A 17,676-nucleotide genomic window follows, 5' to 3' on the forward strand; every position below is an offset into this window, starting at 1 on the left:
CCTCAAGGCTGTGGACACAACAATTAAGGACACTGATTTACAGCCTAAACATAAAATAAACCCTAAGGCTCAGTGCCGTGTCTTTGTCACAAAGGTGTAAACTCTTAACATAGTGTTTCTCAACCCTGCTCCTGGGCGCCCCCTGCCCTGCATGTTTTAGATCTCTCCCTGCCCTAACATACCTGATGTAGCTCATGAAGGACTTGATAATGAGCTGATCATTTGAATCAGGTGTGACTGAGCAGGGAGAGCTCTAAAACATGCAGGGCAGGGGGGCGCACAAGAATAGGGATGAGAAACACTGTCTTAACACAACATTCACTTAAACACATGGACAGGCAAACCAACAAAACATACAACACAAACACAAAAAAAACTTTTCCTTGGGGATCACTAGGAAGTTTATATAGGAGAGGACATGTAATATGGACACATTAATGTTCCACCAAGTGATCTTGATAGAATTCATATCCATAAACTCAAGTGTAATGATTTGAATTGTCTTAAATTATGTCATTTTGTAGTAACATTTGAAGATTAACAGCAATAACTTCAGTCAGAACTGCAGAATTCCTAGTTGCTATTTCATTCTGAATGTCACAGTAATATTCTCCACTGTCCTCAGATCTGATGTTGGTGATGCTATAACTCTGTCCTGATGCTTTTGGTGAGGTTACATTCTTCTTGTACCAGATGTAGGTGGGGTTGTCAGTCAGAGGACAGGATGTGATACAGGTCAGTGTTACATTCTGTCCCTCAGTCACTGTATCAGGAGTCATATACACCTGTACATCTGATGGAATATTGATTAATCAAACACATCTCTGTTTAATAATTAACTTATACCGTGATTCATTATGCCTAGTTAAGCCTAGGTAATACAATTCTTAAAATTCTCTCCACAAGTTGCAATGGCAAAGCAGTGCATGGAAAGGCTATGATTGTCACCTTATAATGGTTTGATTCATGGCTAAACAGGTGTGAGTATTCAATGCCCAGAGATAACGACCAACATAAGTATAGGATATGTCCACTGATGACCACTTCAAGACCCAGATTCTCCTCTTGGTGTAAATCATTCTGCAGCAGAACTGAACCTGAACACGCTAGAATGTAGGAGATTGACAATATGGCATTGCAATATCATTATAATGGTTGTTTGTCTCTAACATTGGTCCATAAATAGCTCTTCAAGCCCCCTCACTGCCTCACCAGTCACTTCCACCCACATGCTGGCTGAGCCAGGCTTGACTAGTTTTTCTTTAAACTTAAATTGTTACAATCAAATTCACCCATTTTAAAATGTTGACTTGACCATTTAGTTATTTTTTATCTGCATGAATCTTCATGATATCCTCAAAATTGTGTTTATGAACATATAAAACGAAAGGTGACCAAATGTAACAGTTTATAAGGCCTCTAAAAATAGTTACATTCATAGTTTTACGGTCAAAATGACCTGGGTGTGAAGAATAGATGAAAATGCTTGTTGGAAATACTGCTGATTGCAGATTTAGAGTGGAAACTGTCGCACTACACCTAAAAAATAAATAAATACACATATATATTTATATAAACCCACACACACACAAATACACACGCACCCACACACATACACACATGCTGTACATACAAACCATGCCTGACAGGGTCAGTGTTTGTTTCATTTCTTCTTTACCAGGTATGTCAATCAATCAATCAAAATGTATTTATAAAGTGCTTTTTACAACAGCAGTTGTCACAAAGTGCTTTACAGAGACACCCGGCCTTAAACCCCAAGGAGCAAACAACAGTAGTGTTGAATTTCATGTGGTGAGGTAGTGTCACACATTAGAGACATTTCACCCAATGAGACCCTTTGTAATGTCTAACATCACACACACACTACCAGTTAAATCATCCCTCACCTTTTACAAACACAAGCTATTATTATATGTGTTATTTTTGGAACTCAACGTTTCTCACAGGAAAGGCTTTGTTGTGTCCTGTGTGGGAGGGGCCAGGTAGTTCTGTTCATAATGTTCACAAGGTTACATTACTTACAGGCCTTAAGTAAGACATAATTTTACTTTACAGACTACACGTCCAAACCTGAATCAATGGATAGTTTATGAAATACAGAGACAGGTTGAGATGTTTTGCATGCAACCATGTCACTTGAGCGACTTTGTATATTCTCCAGATTAGTTCTCTTAGATAACTGTGACACAAAACCAGCATGTAGTGAGAGACGAATAGCACGTGGTGTGAGAACATCATGGTGTATTGTACAGAGATGACCAGTCCTGCTCAAACTGATTCCATAACTTTTGATTTGTGTGTAACATGTTTTAGCCCGAAACATATAAGTTGCCACTATGATCTTAATTTCTCGACATATGGGTCAGCAGAACATTGTCTAGAACAATACAATTAATGGATAATAGTAGCAAACATATATACATTTTGATTATGTGGTCTAAATAAAAATGTGGTGTAAGTGGACTACATAATAAATAATATTAAATGTTATTATTTATATGAGTAATGATTTGGTCATTTTTTGGAGACTAAAATATCAATAGTGTGTAATGGGCTGTGATTTTACACCCTAGGTCAATTTGACCCAGTAACTTAAAGAGTGTAACAAAAATGTTAACATAACACAAGGGTTAACATACTGTTAACATAACACAGGGGTTAACATACTGTTAAAATAACACAGGGGTTAACATACTGTTAACATAACAAAAAGGTTAACATACTTTTATCATAACACTTACGTTGACATACTGTTAACATAACACAAGGGTTAATATAACTTTAGTGTTATAATAAAAGTAACATACTGTTAACAGCATAACACAAGGGTTAACATACTGTTAACATAATACAGGGGTTAACATACTGCTAACATAACACAAGGGTTAACATACTGTTAACATAACACAGGGGTTAACATACTGCTAACATAACACAAGGGTTAACATACTGTTAACATAACACAAGGCTTAACATACTGTTATCATAACACAAGGGTTAACATGCTGTTAACATAATACAGGGGTTACCATACTGTTAACATAACACAGGGGTTAACATACTGTTAACATAACACAGGGGTTAACATACTGTTAACATAACACAAGGGTTAACATACTGTTAACATAACACAGGGGTTAACATACTGTTAACATAACACAGGGGTTAACATACTGTTAACATAACACAAGGGTTAACATACTGTTAACATAACACAGGGGTTAACATACTGTTAACATAACGTGAGGGTTAACATACCGTTAACATAACACAAGGGTTAAACTACTGTTAACATAACACAAGGGTTAACATACTGTTAACATAACGTGAGGGTTAACATACTGTTAACATAACACAAGGGTTAACATACTGTTAACATAACACAGGGGTTAACATACTGTTAACATAACACAAGGGTTAACATACTGCCTTTGCCAACATAAGAAACATCAAATGTAACAAGAAACCAGGCAAGCCCAGGTCAACCAAGTTCAGCCGGCCCACAATAGAAAGTGTTGCAAGCAAATGTGTTTGTCTATCCTGACCCAAAACGCACGCATGTGTACTTCGAAAATCCACCAGAAACAGTCGCAATATAACCGTCAACTGTTTTATTTCAGGCTTGCTATAATGTAGTTATTGAAGGTTTTAGCTAGCAACGTTTTTGTCTGTACAGAATAATACATAATGCATACTTTGCTTGGCCTGTCAGGAGATACAAACACAGGACCTATAGTTGACAGGTCCGCTTCTGTAACCACTACACTATTTAACAAGGGGGACTCTGTCACTCACACAAACAGTAAGTGACATTCGCTCTTCTTGACTGGCTCCACAATACAATATTATACTAGTAAAAAATACATCAGACGAAATACTAAAAAGTGTTAACAAGGTACATAAAAATATTTTACAAGATACAGGATGTCTAATGGGGTAAAGGAAGGTGATGCTGAGTGTTTTCATCATAAACCAACAACACTTATTGGCAGTGCTGCTGACACAAGTAGCCTTCAGGAAGTGTGAGTTCTGTGGTTGACACATTTCTGAACACCTTTTTCTCCCTTCTACACATTGTTCTGTGTCTTGTATGTGTCTCTCACACGTGTCCAAACTGCACACAGTAACAGAGGCCGAGGATAAGCATTGAACTGGTTTGAGAAAGCATGTCTCCTAACACATGATTACAGCTCTGTAACTTGGTCACATGTATAAATTATATCACGGTCTGGTGATTCACTGACAAACAGTGGATATTAAGTAGAAAACAATGTTGCCTTCATCTAAATGATTTAGACCGATGAGTTACTTAGTGAAGCCCCTCCCACTAGACCTCATTTAAATATAAGGGGTTCCAGGCTCTTATTCACAGTTAGTTTGTGAGTCTGTAAATGTGCCCTGATACTCTGGTAGTGTCTGTTAGACAGCTGCAGTGTGAACAGGTTTTCCCCTCAGGCCAACACTGATCCATGATCATACTGATCACACCAACATTACAGATCTATTCAGGTACATTTAATCTACGTAGAATATTATTTTGTATGTATCATTCATAACCATATTACACTCATACTGTACCTAAAATGTAGAATACTTCAACCCATATTATTCAAATTCTCCATATATTTTTGCTGTATTTTTGTTTTATATTTTTCTTAATACGTAGATGTTGTGTGCCATGTCACAAGAGTTTCATTGTGCCGGATGATGCTGTGTTATTCAGGATGATGCTGTGTTATTCAGTGTGTTTGAAAGATCAACTTTGAACTTGAACTTGAACATCCCCTCCTCTTGACGCTGTTGATGTAATGACAGAATGTATCCACCAAGTGGCAGCACTGAGACAGTTGATTTTCACAGAAACATTCTGGACTTCCTCTTCTTGTTTCTGTGGGGTGGAGTACAGAGGTACATCCAGTTCCCTGGAGGAAGAGTAGCGGACGCTGTCATAGTGAAGGTCATCCTGGTTGTCTGTGTCTGCTGTCTGTTCTTCAGTAGAGGTCATGACCATGTCTGATATGTTCTCATACACAGGACTGGAGTCTGTCTGGTTGGAGGAGAGGTAACCATGGGGACATATTACTAGATCACTATTTCCAATTATTAAACACAAAAAAGAGATACTAATTCTTATCAGTCTGAATGAGGTTGGTTATTATTGTTCTTTTTCAGGTTTTAGACAGAACATTTACAATAGTACAATATCTTGTGAATTGTAGTTTGTCTCCTAATTTTCTGGTAAGCATAAACGTTTCCATGAATGGATAATTATTAATAGCACATATTTTATATTTTTGAACAAAATATTCCACTATGTTTTCCATTTCGTGTTTAGAACTTTTTTTCTATTTACTAGGATTTGCTCTCTGTAATAGATGCTACTTACATTACAGACGTGTTAGATTGGTTGGAGAGCATATCTAATAGACCTTGATCCCTTCTGCTGGCCATTTTTAGACATTACAAGGAAACTTAAATAATTATTTATATAATTATGTTTGACCAATTTTTCATAATTATTTTGGACATTACTAAACAGACTGAAAAACAAGGGATGACACCTGTATGGAGGGACATGGATGACAAGGGATGACACCTGTATGGAGTGACAGGGATGAAAAGGGATGACACATGTATGGAATCCAAGGGACAGTTTGAACAGGGAGACCGTCAAATCGACAGAAATGGTAGGAAAGTCCATTAACCAGGATGAGATTGGGACACGAGGCTTAACGCAACATTATACATAATAGAAAAACAATACTGGGAATTGTGGGAACTGTATACTGTAGATTAATTAGAATCATTAGATCATGTTTTATTTTGATGCCAGGATTATGGGAGGGAACGAGAGAGAATGATCGTGGATGTGAGGAAGCTTGGCTTGATACAAATGAATGTAAGGACAGTGTTAGGATCACAGAATGTGGGTATGAATTGGTTGTTTTGTTTTTTAAGGGAAACAGGATTGCTGAATAGGATTTAGGCCTTCCCTGTCTCTGGTACCCCACTCCAGTCCAGTTGGTGGCAGTAATGCACTGATAATGTTGGTTGCCAAACACTATTTAACAAAAGTGGTCTATGGGAAGGTGAACAACACTGATCAGGCACGACAAGCCTCCAGCCCCTGTGACTCTCAATAACCAAATTGTAGGCAGAAGACGACCGTCCCTTTTTGCAGGGTTAATGTGTGTGTTTATCCACTCCTTTGATGTTCACATCCTGCGCTCATCCTTGTGTCAGCCTTTTCTTCAATACCCTCTTCATCATGTACTGGCTGGAATCATCATCATCATCATCATCATCATCATCATCATCATCACGTAGGCTACTCACTGCAAACATCCTCATCCTCCCCCTGTTTCTGCTGCTCTTCCTCCCTGCTGGTATTTTGGCCCGTACTTATATGCAGCAGGTGTCTAATCACCACCTGACACACACCTGTTTCCCATAATCCCTTTCTGTGCTCCTTAGTTCTTAGTAGATAACAACAATTGTAGAAAACAAAACAAAAGTTCACTTCCAAAAACATCAACATCACAGTAACGTCAGACAGGTATTCATGTCTACATTACACCTTTAATGTGAGTCTGGCTAAAACACACAAAGATTTTACAAAGGCTAAAACACTCAAACTTTTACTCTTAATTTAAAATGCTCTGAGGGCCTTGATGTGAATATGTTATATGAAGAAAAACATATGGATTATGGTTTTATGTAACAAAAAGACTGAATACAAATCATTACAGAGATATTTTGATTTAGGTTCCAGAATACTGATTTAGTCAATTTCATGAGAGTGTAATGAAATATGGTGTCAGTTTCAAACTTAGAGACCATAGAGTTGAATTGAGGACAAACTTGAAACAAAACCTATGTTACAGTATTCTCCTCTTTCATTTGTTTGCTGCTACAGTAAAGTAGAGGATGAAGAAAGATATTACCCACATACCCCTTCTATCTGACCACTTCTTTAAAATGGAGACAGTTAGTTATGCTGTCTCAGAAGCTATTTTGGTCCAGCTGCAAGGAGGGTCCCTCTATTCAACTCTATGTCTGGAACCAAGATGGTACAGGGATGTCCTTACTCACAGCAGTCGTTTGAGACTATCAAAACTGTGATGCATCATGGGTAAGTGACTGATTAACTGATCTATGAATAATATTATTTGGTTAATGCAACCATATTGTGCAAAACTGTAAATAAAAACAACAACAACAAAGACAACAAAAGCTATTGTTAATATTCCTATTGGTCACAAAAATGTTATAAACCTTCAAAGAAAATATCTGGAACATAATGTGTACAACTAATCATCAATATACTTTATAATCATTATCATTACTATGAAACAGAATTCACCTCCACATTTAATTTTAGCTTATTATCTGGACATTTTCAATATGGGGAAGAAGAATTATATTAATAGAATAGACATGTTAATACTAGCTTTGAATTGATGCCAGTTATATGGTGGTTCTCTTCAGTCCAGGTTCTGTGGTGGTTCTCTACAGTCCTGGTTCTGTGATGGTTCTCTTCAGTTCTCATAATCAGAAGGCTTAGTGTGTGTCTGGGTGTTTGTGTCACTGAGGGGTCTCACACTCTGAAAGAAGACACATGAGGAATAGCAAACAAAAAAACAAACACAAAACACACAAACCCTCAGAGTTGTAGGTCCAATGTTGATAGAGGAGAGGATACATCACAATACTTACTAGCAGGGTGTCATAGTCAGGTGACCTGGTCTTCATGTTCAGGGATGAGTACATGTCACTGTTAGTATCAGGATGGACACTCTGTGGGGGAGGGAGGGAGAGAAATGTAGAGAGGGAGAATATAAGTGTTATGAAACAACAGTTACATGTCTGTTTTTTGTCAACATCAAATATTTTATATAAGACAAAAACACAGACATGACATAATAATGTATGATAATGTAATTACTTCCAGAGTGTCGTAGTCAGGGGATCTGGTCCTCATATTCAGAGCTGTGTATGTATCACTGTTTGGATCAGGATGGACACCCTAGAGAGAGAGATGAAATAGAGAGAGAGAATGTTATATGTGAATCATCACCCAATATTTCGAAACATATGGAACTATTCTAACAGACTCACCTGTCCCTTGTCTTCTGTGTTTCTGGTGTTTCTTTTATAAGAGGAGGTGGATTTGGAGTCATTCTTCCTTCTTTGCAAAAAAATTATGAACAGATCAATCAACCATCACAATTGAGTATAAAAGTTACATTTGGTAAAAGTCACCTCACCTGAACCAGATGAATCCAGAGAGAAAGAGGATGAGAACCAGAACAACCACTGTGATTCCAACAGATACAGTCAGAACTGATGTCTGTTTCACTAAAATACAATCAGGATGATATGAATACATGACATGTTGGAATAAACAATAAGTTAATGAATATACAGTTGGTAGTACAGAATATGAAACTACTTGGCAGAAGATTGAATTGGACGATGTATAAACTGCTGAGCAGAGACCTCACTGTAAGCTGGAGGTAAAGTGTAATAAACAGAGTCAAAATATTATCTTGAAACATGTTATTGTTGAGAGAGAAGGGTTCTGGAGTCAGGCGCAGGATTCAACGATATTTATTTAATGCCACAAAACAACAATACACCAAAAGCATAACAAAAAAAACATTGAGTGCAAGAATTAAATATCAATGCATAAGGATTAGAAAATCAGTGAACGAGATAGAGACATAATGCAGGGACAAGTAACAATAACCAACAATGGACAGGAGAGACCAGAAGGCATTATATACTACAACTAGTTGGGGAAACAGGAACCAGGTGGGTGATGGGGAAACAGGAACCAGGTGTGTAAAGGGGAAACAGGAACCAGGTGTGTAAAGGGGAAACAGGAACCAGGCGTGTAATGGGGAAATAGGAACCAGATGTGTAATGAGGAAACAGGAACAAGGTGTGTAATGGGAAAACAGGAACAAGTTGTGTAATGGGGAAACAGGAACCAGGTGTGTAATGGAGAAACAGGAACTAGGTGTGTGATGGGGAAACAGGAACCAGGTGTGTGATGGGGAAACAGGAACCAGGTGTGTGATGGGGAAACAGGAACCAGGTGTGTGATGGGGAAACAGGAACCAGGTGTGTTATGAGGAAACAGAACCAGGTATGTAATGAGCAAACAGGAACCAGGTATGTGAGGGGGAAAGGAGACAAGTCTGGTTGGTGATGAAAAACTGATTAGGCGTCGTTGGGCTGGAGGGAACTATTATACCGGGGATGCCGAGCTCTGCACCGACAGGGAGGAGGAGAAGGAGGAGCAGGAAGAGCAGGAGGACCAGTAGGAGGTGTTACAGTCATTCTCCATTGAACATTGTAGATTAAATGTTACCTGCGACAGTGATCATCAGAGCTGTAGTGTTGTTAGATCCTCCTCCATTCCTGACCTCACAGTAATATTCTCCACTGTCCTCAGATGTGATGTTAGTGATGCTGTAACTCTGTCCTGATGCTTTTGGTGAGGTTACAGTCTTCTTGTACCAGATGTAGGTGAGGTTGTCAGACAGAGGACAGGATGTGATACAGGTCAGTGTTACATTCTGTCCCTCAGTCACTGTAGCAGGAGTCATCTTCACCTGGACATCTGATGGAATATTGATTAACCAAACACACCTCTGAATGAACAGAACTATACATTTATTTAATGATGTACAGTTGTATCAAACACAGTGAATTTATTATTACCTGTGACAGTCAGAGTTGTTCCAGGGAGACTATGACCCCATTCAAAGTAGTTTGTTTTAAAAGTGAAGCGATATTCAGCTGAGTCCTCCTCTCTCAGATCTGTGATTCTCAGGGTGAAGGGAACTCTGTATCTTCTACTCTCTTGGTCAGGATACTCCACCCGACCTGCATACCCTGGGTCTGTGGTTAGATCCTCAGGGATCAACTTATCCCTCCACCTACCACTCTGTTTAGGACTAAACCACAGTGGTGATGTGACATCATTATAACCAACATAAGTACAGGATATGTCCACTGATGACCCCTTCAAGACACAGATTCTCCTCTGGGTGTAAGTCACTCTGCTGCAGTACGGATCCTGAACATCTGAAACACAGTGACATAACAAGAGGACATTGTCTTAGTTATTTCTATAAATGCTAATGTTATCAAAATATACTACGAAACAAACACACAGAGGTTATAAAGTGTTAACACAATGTACTGGTCATAACCACAGCTACGTCACCCCCACCTACACTATCAGTGTCTCCCTCCAGACCTTCTACACCCGAGACGGTCAGAGTCTCCAGTCTACTTGGTCCACCAGGGGTCTTTGTAACACCCCTCACAACCCTCCTCAACAGTCACTCTACACCCCTGGACTTGAATGGAGCTTGTGTGTTATTGAGTCCAGGTGTTTTCCATTTCCCATCAGGAGGTCTATTTAATGTGTTCCTTTGTCAGGTCAATGAACAGGATTGTTTGTAGTTTTGGTTTTGTGTTTATCTGTTGTCTAGTTGTAGTGATCTTACCTGTCCTGATGAGGGTCATCTTGTTTTGTTGTTTTCTTTGTTTCCAAGTGAGTTTTTGTTTTTGATCAGTGTTGCTTCCCTGGTTAATAAATTCATTGAAGCCTGTATCTGACTCCCCTGTACCTGACTCCCCTGTACCTGACTCCCCTGTACCTGACTCCCCTGTATCTGACTCCCCTGTATCTGACTCCCCTTGTACCTGACTCCCTTGTATTTGACTCTCCTGTATCTGACTCAGTGTTCCAGTATTAAATAAACACACTGTAGGAGAGTGGAGATCCTCATGACCTTTAACAGAACAGGAGTAACTGATTTCATAGTCAATGTAGACTGGGTCTTTGTACTGGGGGGAGGAGCTTTCATCTATCTGTTGTCCGTTCTTGTACCAGATGTAGGTGGGGTTAGGGTTAATAGGTGGAGCACAGATGCTTTTACAGGTCAGTGTCTTCATATCTCCACCAGTCACCTCCACATGAAGACCTGCAGAATAAACAACATACTGTGTATGACAATTAACATACTCTAACTTTGTTGTCACTGACTTTAACAATAGTGGTAAAAATGATACTTCAAACAGACTTTAAAATATCTATTTTCACTAAATGGACTGGATCATCATATAATTGTATTTCATTACAAATATACCTGTGACAGACAGTGTGACTCCAGGATTACCAATCCATTTCACTTCAGGCTGATCTGTAATAAATCTGAACTTGTACTCAGCTGAGTCACTCTCTCTCAGGTCTGTGATTATCAGGATGTGTCTGTTCTTCTCATCACTACGGTACGTCACACGACCTCTGTAGTCTGGATCATCACTCAGGTTCACATAATTATTATTAGGGATTTCTTTAGTGAACCAGAAGGTTGATGTGACTTTATGACCACTTGGATACTTGTAGGTGCAGCTCAGCTCCACTGTTGACCCCTTCAAGACACAGATACTCTGAGTGGAGTAGGTCACACCCCAGTCACCCTGACCCAGTACCACTGAAACACAGTCAGACAACACAATAGAGTTAGAATGAAACCAAGTAAAAATAGGTAACATGGTTGGTTTAATGGAGTATTGGATGGAGGTTTCAATGGAATTCTGATACATGTGTTTGAAACTAGAGAGCATTTTGAAAGTGCTATCCTATAGGTTGTTGAAGGGGTGGGTGTTTTGAAAGTGCTATCCTATAGGTTGTTGAAGGGGTGGGTGTTTTGAAAGTGCTATCCTATAGGTTGTTGATGGGGGGGTGTTTGGAAAGTGCTATCCTATAGGTTGTTGATTGGGTGTTCTGATAGTTATCATATCATGTCATTGACAGTGATTTAGAGTTAATCAGGGAATGTCTTGCCCACTGGATCACCACTCTGATATCCACTTTACATTTTGGATATAAAAATATATTGAGAAGGTGGCCATTGCGTTTAGACATTTTAAATGATGTCATCAGATCCTGTGGTCTAGAGATAAAAGTCCTGTCATTAATGAACTCAACCTTTAGACCCCAGTTCCCCTTTTACCTTTCCTCAGCTAACATGATACCACCATTTTAATGTACATGGTTGTTCACTACATGGAAATAAGTCTGTGTGAGAAATGGTGTCCGATATTGTTAACATCCCTGGTGGGCTCTATTTCATAATACTTTGTTAAAACTGTTTTAGGCCAATTTATGATTGACAATGAAAAGTGAGTTAATGTAAATGTCAATATACATAATAGGGAAATCCTGTCCATCTACAGACATTGTATTTAGTTTGTTTGAACAGTCTTGAACGGGTCCCCTTCAGCTCCACAGACAAGTGGTTCCATTATTACCAGATATTAACAATGTTTGTCAAGTTTCTAGCAAATAAACTACATGGGTATTTGAAGTCTTATATTATACATGGACGATGTGGTGTAAGCCTGCATGATACACAGACCTTATTTCATGTGGATCTGAAAAATGTCTACAGAATAAATTAATGGTGTAAGAATGTAAATAATGGCTTTTCGAGTTCAGCTACAAGGCATTATGGGGTTTATGACTCATACTCATAAACACAAAAGAAAAGGTGTTCATTGTTAATCACATATTTAAGTATACACTGTCTGATTTAGTGATGGGAGCAGAGGAGAAACATTTAAACACATACTAATGACCAAATTGGCACCTGGTGTGAGTGATGATAGGAGACAAGACACAAAACAAGTCTAGGATGTGTTCGAGGAAGAAAGGAAACCAGGAAATGCAGGAGATTACGGAGCTGTCCGTCACCTCCCCGTCGAAGCGTTCAATTTGCAGCGGTCTCTTAATTTGATCCCTTCTGTTCCTCACTCAGAACCCTCCTTATCAACCTTTTGATATTTTTTCCCGGAGCTGTATTTATATTTATATATAGACATGTGTGTTTGTGTGTTTCTTAACCTGAACCATTTATATGTTTTAGTTGATTTATGTAAAATTTGTGATTTAGGACAGCAAATTCATTTAATTCAATAGCAATATTTTTCATGGAAATAGACTTGTGTAAAGACAAATTAACCAGACTAATCCTAACCAATCCTAAACTAATTAATTTTATTATTCCTTCCTGTTCTGTCCATCCATGTCTGAGTTTCTAAACATTTCTTCTACATTTCTCAATTTTCTAAAATGTTATGTCATTGATTTTGCTTATTGACTTGGCCTTCAAGGTATATTCAAGATCAATGCCAAAATGTCACAATTTCTGCCAGGGTATGCAAGCTTATGAGTACAACTGTATATACATTAAACTATAATGATAATACAGTAAACTACTCTATAGTTTTCTAAATCAAATGGCATTTTTAATGTTTATACTTTTCTAAATGATTCAGCATTCAATATTCATTAAGTTATCAAATATTACTTTTGGACCCGCCAGATGCTAGTAAAAAGAGAAATGTTATTTTCTTTGTAATCCCAAGGTGTTATTGTACACAGTTTAGAATAATTGACATTTATTTTTCCCAGTCTTTTTATGATTGTTTGTCTTTGTTGAGCAGTTCACTACATCTAAACAGTAATCTTTCTTAATCAGTGAAATACCAGGATACACTTTTAAAAAGGTGAAACTGTTTGCAGTCACATGTCTGAATCTCTGGCCTGGTTGCTGTGTAAATCACAGATGGATTGTTTTTTTGATACTCTGACATGATTATTTGACATCTATTCATCAGGGACAGGTACAGTGATTCAATGTCATAATGACTTAATAATACATGATATGAAGAGGCCACAAGGAGTAACTGGAGCACAATGAGGCAGAAGTGTTTTGTTTTAGACTAATATAATGACAATGATCGCATGGAAACTGCTGGAAGAGATCATCCTGCTCCTTAGAATTACAGGCATTTAATGTAATAAAATTATGAAACACAACATACCTGTCAAAGACCAGAGGAAGACCACAAACACACTTCCTGTTGATCTCAAGGACATTGTTGTATCTATGCCCCTGTAACATAAACAATGTTAGAATCTAGCGGTTACACATTGTGCTTATACACACTGAAGGGCTTGTCTACCTACTGTATCACAGATCACATCTCCACAAGAACCCCAGATGGTCAATGCAAACATTCCACATTCCTGAGGTTGGCAGAGTTTGGATCTAAACACAGATGTTTCTGTTGTTCTCATTATCTAGGCACATTTAACATTCAATGAAACATATATGATTCTACAACAACAACTCCCTCTACTGTATTACTGGTAAATAAATACACCTGATACATTGTAGTGTAAATTATAGATGAAGTATAGGACCACTGCAATAAAAGCTATCCAGACTGATATTATATTGTAGATATGGTGGTCTGAGAACACTGTATGTATTCTGTATGTTATTAATGTGTGATGTGTTTCATGTCAGTTGGCATCTGTATTTTAATGCTGACATGCTGAATAATGTTAAAATAATTTGAATTGTACAACAAAACCATCATCTTCATCATGAACAACAATAACAATCACTTACTGACCATCACTGTTGTAATGTAAATATGCTGACACATTCACAACTATTAAGTTGCTGTTAAAGTAACGTTCAATAAACAAACAGAAGGTAAATGTTGTTGCCTAGCACCAGGAATGACCATGTGACTCTTGGGGTCAGACCCATCCATCATCCCCTAACAGAAGGCCTGGTTAGATGTTAGTTTATTACAAGACTTATGTACATTATGGGGATCCAGACAGATGGGATATTTGAGGTAACTGTAGTGTGTCCTCTGGGATCCTACTATAGATCAGCCCTCCTACTCTGAGATCCTTTACACATACTGACCATCATTTGACAACCAAAACACAACTGAAAGGAACAAATAAAAGAAAAATGAATCTCAACCCACAATTGATTATGTTTATAATGAAATAACCAAAATACAAAGTAACAAGGCATCACTAAGTGTACTTACAGAGTGAAGTGAAGGGGGAGGTCTGGTTGAGTCAACTTACAGTCAGTAAATGGGAACTGACTGGAACAGCAAGATCTGTAGTTGATATTTAAAATATTTTAAGGCACAAATAGCAGATGAACTGCCAGTTCCTTCCTCTTTTTGACACAACACTGATCTGTAATCATACTGATCACACCAACATTACAGATCTATTCAGGTACATTTAATCTACATACAATTTTGTTTTGTATGTATTATTCATAACCATATTACACTCATACTATACCTATAATATACAATACTTCAACCCATATTATTCAAATTCTCCATATTTTCGTTTGATATACGTAGATGTTGTGTGCCATGTCAGAAGAGTTTCATTGTGCAGGATGATGCTGTGTTATTCAGGATGATGCTGTGTTATTCAGGATGATGCTGTGTTATTCAGGATGATGCTGTGTTATTCAGGATGATGCTGTGTTATTCAGGATGATGCTGTGTTATTCGGGATGATGTTGTGTTATTCAGTGTGTTTGAAAGATCAACTTTGAACTTGAACATCCCCTCCTCTTGATGCTGTTGATGTAATGACAGAATGTATCCACCAAGTGGCAGCACTGAGACAGTTGAATTTCACAGAAACATTCTGGACTTCCTCTTCCTGTTTCTGGGGGGTGGAGTACAGAGGTACATCCTGTTTCTTGGAGGAAGAGTAGTGGATGCCGTCATAGTGAAGGTCATCCTGGTTGTCTGTGTCTGCTGTCTGTACTGCAGTAGAGGTCATGACCATGTCTGATATGTTCTCATACACAGGACTGGAGTCTGTCTGATTGGAGGAGAGGTAACCATGGGGACATATTACTAGATGACTATTTCCAATTATTAAACACAAAAAAGAGATACCAATTCTTATCAGTCTGTATGAGGTTGGTTATTATTGTTCTTTTTCAGGTTTCTGACTAAACATTTACAATAGTACAATATCTTGTGAATTGTAGTTTTTCTCTTAATTTTCTGGTAAGCATAAATGTTTCCATGAATGGATAATTATTATTAGCACATATTTTAGATTTTTTTACAAAATATTCCACTTATGTTTTCCATTTTGTGTTTAGATTTTTTTTTTGTTCTATTTATTAGGATTTGCTCTCTGTAATAGAATCTACTTACATTACAGACGTGTTAGATTGGTTGGATATCATATCTAATAGACCTTGATCCCATCTGCTGGCCATTTTTAGACATTACATGGAAACTTATATAATTATTTTTATAATTATGTTTGACCAGTTTTTTTTTCATTATTTTGGACATTGTTCTTGCTACAGTATTATAGATAGACTCTGTAGTATTCTTCTAACAAAACACTCCCCTTTTATTCTAACTGTGAGATTTTATAGTGACTTGGTGTTACCAGTGTCCCAGTGCCCCCTGTCTCCTGAGAAGGAACAGATAATAGTCCTCTATCTATAACCATTCTCAATCATTTTGAAAACTGTGATGCATCATGGGTAAGTGACTATTTAACTGATCTATGAGTAATATTAAATAGTTGCAACCATATGGTCCAAAACTGTAAATAAAAACAACAGCAAAGACAACTAAAGCTATTGTTAATATTCCTATTGGTCACAAAAAGGTTATAAACCTTAAAAGAAAATATCTGGAACATAATGTGTACAAGTAATCATCAATATACTTTATAATCATTATCATTACTTTGAAACAGAATTCACCTCCACATTTAAGTTAAGCTTATTATCTGGACATTTTCAATATTTTCTAGCTTTGAATTGATGCCAGTTATATAGTGGTTCTCTTCAGTCCAGGTTCTGTGGTGGTTCTCTACAGTCCTGGTTCTGTGGTGGTTCTCTTCAGTTCTCATAATCAGAAGGCTTAGTGTCTATCTGGGTGTTTGTGTCACTGAGGGGTCTCACACTCTGAAAGAAGACACATGTGGAAAAGCAAACAAAAAAGACAAACACAAAACACACAAACCCTCAGAGTTGTTTGTCCAATGTTGATAGAGGAGAGGAAACATCACAATACTCACTTCCAGGGTGTCATAGTCAGGTGACCTGGTCTTCATGTTCAGAGATGAGTACATGTCACTGTTAGTATAAGGATGGACACTCTGTGGGGGAGGGAGGGAGAGAAATGTAGAGAGGGAGAATACTTGGGTGTTATGAAACAATACTAACATGTTTGTTTTCTGTCAACATAAAATATTGTAAATAACAGAAAAACACAGACATGACATAATAATGTATGATAATGTAATTACTTCCAGAGTGTCGTAGTCAGGGGATCTGGTCCTCATATTCAGAGCTGTGTATGTATCTCTGTTTGGATCAGGATGGAAATTCTGGAAAGAGAGAGTGATGAAATTGAGAGAGAGAATGTTCTATTTGAAACATTACCCAGTATTTCATAACATATGAATCTAATGAAATATTCTAACAGACTCACCTGTCGTTTGTCTTCTGTGTTTTTGGTGTTTCTTTTGTCAGAAGAGGTGGATTTGGAGTCATTCTTCCTTCTTGGAACAAAATTAAACCAACACAATTGAGTAACCAAAAATTACATTTGGTTTGTAAAAGATTAAAGTCACCTCACCTGAACCAGATGAATCCAGAGAGACAGAGGATGAGAACCAGAACAACCACTGTGATTCTTATAGATGCATTCAGAACTGATGTATGTTTCCCTAAAACACAGTGTGGATGATAT

This window comes from Esox lucius, chromosome 9 (genome assembly GCF_011004845.1).
Source record: "Esox lucius isolate fEsoLuc1 chromosome 9, fEsoLuc1.pri, whole genome shotgun sequence".
NCBI lineage: Eukaryota > Metazoa > Chordata > Actinopteri > Esociformes > Esocidae > Esox > Esox lucius.